Genomic DNA, 5,411 nt, shown 5'->3' with positions numbered 1-5,411 from the left:
ACCCTATCTAATGTTAGCAAGCAAAATTATAATATATCTTTAAATGGTGACCGTCTTAAAGAAGCTGATACTACGGTGTTTTTAGGAATAGAATTGGATTCCAGACTTCAGTGGACTTCTCATTTATCATCCCTAACAGGAAGACTCAGCCCCGCAACATACGCGATTAGAAAAGTTAGACAACTAACTGATATCGATACCGCTCGTTTAGTTTATTTTGGTTATTTTCACAGTATTATGTCATATGGCATATTACTTTGGGGTAACGCTGCAGATATTGAATATGTCTTTATTTTACAAAATAGAGCAATCCGGTTTATTTATAATCTTGCAGCTAGAGACTCTCTTCGGGATGTTTTTAACAAAGTGGGAATACTCACTGTTGCGTCGCAATATATTTACAACAATATTATGTATATTCACAGTAACATTGATTACTTTGATAAAATCAGTGATGATCATTGTATGTGCACTAGGAGTAAGGATAAGCTTATAACGCCAAGTTTCCGACTCCGCAAAGTCAATAAATCCTTCTTGGGGCAAGGTATCCGTTTCTATAATTAAATTTCGCAGACATTTTTAACTTTGCCGTTTAGTAAATTCAAATCGTTTGTAAAAAATACATTGGTAGAAAAAGCCTATTATCCGATACAAGATTTTATAGATGATAAAAAAGCGTGGAGTTACTACCTGTTGACTTCCAAGACTGGAGACGTTGTATTTTTTAAATGTTAAAAAAGAGTAACTACTGAGTTTCTTGCCGGTTCTTCTCGGTAGAATCTACTTTCCGAACCGGTAGTAGCTTTCCTTAATTGTAAAATGACGATTCAAAAGTGCTTGTAACAGCCTACTTGAATAAAGTTTATTTTGATTTTGATTTTGAGTGTTAGATTGTATTACAACACTTATAGTGTCCTAAAATAAGGTTTAAACTTTCCAAAGAGACAGGCGGAGGATTATATACTGCGCAAAATAAAATGTTTGTAGAAAATCCATTTTCCGACACTTTTACAGAAATCCATAAATCTTCACCGTTGCTTTCTAAATGTTCAATTCGTCTACATTCTATAGATTTAGATACTGCAATAAGCACTTCACCACCAGTTTTGCGTTGAGAGGAGGTTGACTGATGATCTCTGCTATAGATGTGTATTTATCCGTGAACAATTCCCCATCCGCAACAGTGTCATCCATCAACGTTTCGGTTGCAACAATCATCTCATAGGTAGCTTGTAATGTTGCCATTTGTATTTTATGCCATTTAGTTTTCATTTCACGAAAATTCTGATAGTAAACCTTGAATTTTGTTAACTATCTACGGACTAATAGTAATTAAGAGATTCTCATTTTAAAGATTGTTCAAAGAATTGTCGCATTTGATTTGTTTAGCAGGTGACTGATCATTTTTCCTAATGAATATCCGACCATTACGAATCCATACGTAACTTATTCCTTTTTCTTTTGCATCGATCCTGGTGCGTGCTTGTAATGCTTTGTAAAAGGGGGAAAGATGTTCAGATACATACATATTCGACTTGTTACCGCCGTACCCCAGATCGCCTAAATTCAATCTTGCGGTTTGTCTCTTTTTATTGAATTTGAATACTGCAGCGATGATACTGTCTCTGACTTTTGTATTACGCAGTTTGACAATTACAGATCGGGGTCTGTTATTGGTTTCATCCATTTTCCGTACCCTTGTGCACGACAATATATCGGTCTCGGGAATAGACAGTGAGACTGTATTTCCGAGTTGATTAATAACTGAGTATAAATTTTCAGATCGATTCTCTGGAATTCCGTTGATTTCCAGGTTGTTTTCACGCGAATGTTGTTCAATAAGATTTAGTCGAGCAGATAAAGAATCAACAGTTTGATTTAGGGTGCTGTTGTTTTTTGCAAGAGACTTCATTTTTTCCTCGGATGCTGCTAAATCGACCTTAACTCGGTCGTACTCGAAACTCAGATACTCAACGGATTCTTTTAGTTTTTTCAGTTCGTTTTTTATAAGCTCGAATTCTTTGGAAAAGAAAGTGGAAACAGCTGATTCGACAGACTCTTTTACTGTGTTTTGGATGATGCGTTTAATTTGTAACATGTCCGGGTAATCCTTAGATGGAGAATTCAATTGTAATATAGTATCTTTACTTTTTTTTCGCATTGTGATGTTATTAGTCAGTTCATTATCTGTTTCTTCGTCGTCTTCGAAGTGAATGTTTAATGATTGTGGTACCGAACCTTTGGTCGAATAGGCGTATTTGTGTTGTCACTTTTTTGGTTGTTTACAACGACACCCGTGGCACATCCAAGAGCTCTTGTTTTCTTTTGACATTGAAGTAAATTTGTCATCAGATACGTTAGCGCAGTAAGTCGAAGTATTGCTTGCACTTTGAGCAAACGAGGTAATCTCGACCTTTGATCTTGTTGAGACAAGCTGCGCAGATGATAATATTTTTATTATTTGACATTTTCGATCCGAAGTTTATTTTCTTTAAAACTTAGTTAAAAATTATGAGAATAATTTTTTTTTCAGTTTTAGCGGGGATCGAACTCAGAACGACCAGTGATTTTGCGTCCGTTTCTTCCCGTGTATCCACTATTAATAGTTTTAGACGTCATTGTAAATCGTTTTTGTTAAAGCAGCAAATAGGAACATAAAAGCTTTACAATAATATAATCAATTTTTTATTTTTATTTAAAATGCTTTATTGCACAACACATGGAAAAAAAAGGGGAAATATAAAACATAAAATAAGTACATGGTGCGCAAACGCGGTCTTATCCCGTATAGCGATCTCTCACAGACAACCTTTGGTGATTGGAGCTTAGAACGAAAACGAAAACGAAAACTGGTAAGTGTAGAAAAAGATATGAAAAAATGAGGAAAAGTACAATATAATAATATTTATACTAAGGTATAGTAATAAACTACACATAATACCAATTACACTTTTTTTCGGGTAGGAGACAAAAAAACGTAACTACGTGTTTTGCAATAGTGCTACTATAATATTATAATAAAATATTAAACATACATTTTTTTTTAATACTCTAGTGTAATATTATGTGTATGTGATTAATATAACCTACCAGCAGACTTAATTCCTACAATTAATCACTTAGTACCACTTATTAAACACTTGACACAAGTACACTATGGAGGCTATCAAAGATTCACTTGCATCGATGGCAGAGATGTTTAACACTAAGATGACAGCGTTTCAAAATGATCTGCAAAAAACATCCACTCCATTGACAACAGCTTCTCTGGCTGCGGACTTCAATGTATTCCAAAGTTTTATATTCTCTGCTTTGACCACCTTACAAAGGCAGGTTGAGTATCTCGGTAAGGAAATAGAGCGCCAGGAGATGAGGAGAAGGCGTAAGATGCTTCTTTTCCATGGGGTTCCTGAAGTGAAGTCTGAAGACTTGAAACCGCGAATTACTAGTCTGGTTGCTGAGCATTTGGACTTAACTAACTTTGCCAGCTCAAGTATCACAACATCGTATCGCCTAGGTCGCTCATCTGTTAAGAAGCCCAGACCTATTGTTGTGAAATTCGCTGAACAAACTATACGTAACAAGGTTTGGTATGCCAAAACGAAGCTCAAGGGCTCTGGAATTACTCAATCTGAGTTCTTAACCAAGTCCCGTCACGAGGTTTTCCTTGCGGCCAGACAGCGTTTTGGCATTGGTAAGTGCTGGACCCGGGATGGCTGGATACATATTATTGCATCTGATGAGTCTCAGCATCGTGTGGAGTCTTTGGCGGAACTTGACACTATTTCTCAACAAACACCGAAATCACCGGCGACAGTAGAAACGAGTAAAAGTCCTGTGGCCAAAATTCCTGTAGCTCGAACGAAAAGGGTAATCAAGAAATAGTTTTCGATGTAAATATACAGGGCTAGTTTTCGTAATACCCTTTTTTCAACTATTTTTAGCTTTAAGTACCCTTTTTTTTATTTTTTATTATGTATTATCTTTTTTACCTGCACTACAATGACAATAACAGTTATGATTTGGATGCAAGTAATTTTGCACACTTCGTAGTAGATATAAAGATAGATAATTATAGAACTTTACTTTTTTTTCTTTTTTTATATAACTGTAGAATAATTTTAATTATAGTAATGTTCTATTTATGTCTTGTTAATTTAATTTTTTTTTTACTTTAGTCTTAATTATTGTTTTAGGTGTTTTTAAAAAAAATATTTTTTTTTTCTCTTACTGTAAATTGATTCTTCAAGTAGCTGGTGGGCTTATGGACTTAGTATTGTAATTGCATATATATATATATATATACATTATTTTCTATGTCTTCTTCTTCCCATGGATTGAATAGTGACGACAGTCTTCTTAGTATTCCTACTTTAAACGAAACCCTTGATTCTCACTTCTCAGACGTACTGAAAAATTTTAACATCGTACATAATAACGCCCAGAGTATTCCTGCACATTATCCCGACTTAGTATCGTCCTTTGAAAATAAGAACATACATGCAATCTTAGTGTCAGAATCCTGGTTGAAGCCTTGCTTACCTTCTACCTCATACGCTCTTCCAGGTTTTCACCTTGTACGAAACGATCGTATTGGACGAACTGGAGGCGGTGAAGCAATATATCTCCACTCGCACCTACCATTTAATATTATTGACCAGTCGCAGTGTCAAGCTAATCCCCATGCTGAGCACCTTTTGATAGATTTAAAGAGATTTGCTCATACTAAAGTTTTGCTAGGGGTATACTACAATCCTAGTTCATCGATCGAGTATTTCTCTTCACTCGATGATCTTTTACATAAATACGTACCCCTATATAAGCACGCCATTATTATGGGCGACTTTAACCCGTGTTTATTACGAAATGACGCCCGCTCTACTCGTTTTAGCTCCATGGTTGAAGCATCTAATTTAAATATTCTCCCACTCTCCGCGACTCACTTCTTTCCAAATTGTACTCCCTCCCTTCTAGATATTATTCTTGTTTCTTCTCTTGATTATGTTCAAAAGCATGGTCAATGCACTGCTTTCTCTTATCACGACCTTATTTTCCTATCTAACAAGATTAAACCTCCTAAAATGAAACCTAAAATTCTTCTGCAACGTAATTTTGCTGGTATGGACTTAGAGCGTCTGAAAGATGATGCAGCTAAAATTGACTGGCAAGAAGTTTTGCTTGCACCACCTCTTGATGATCGGGTTGCAATTTTCAATTCCCTTTTGAACCAATTGTACGACGTACACGCGCCTATTAGACCAGTCCGAATTAAGCATCTTCCTGATCCTTGGCTTACAGATGACGTAAAATCCTTGCAAAATAAAAAGAACGCCGCTAAAGCTAAATATAAGTGTAATGCGAGCGACGCAAATCTGGAAAAATATAAGAAAGCTAGAAATCACTGCAACAGG

Source organism: Vanessa cardui, chromosome W (assembly GCF_905220365.1).
Source record: "Vanessa cardui chromosome W, ilVanCard2.1, whole genome shotgun sequence".
Taxonomy (NCBI): domain Eukaryota; kingdom Metazoa; phylum Arthropoda; class Insecta; order Lepidoptera; family Nymphalidae; genus Vanessa; species Vanessa cardui.
This window is presented reverse-complemented; position numbering follows the sequence as displayed.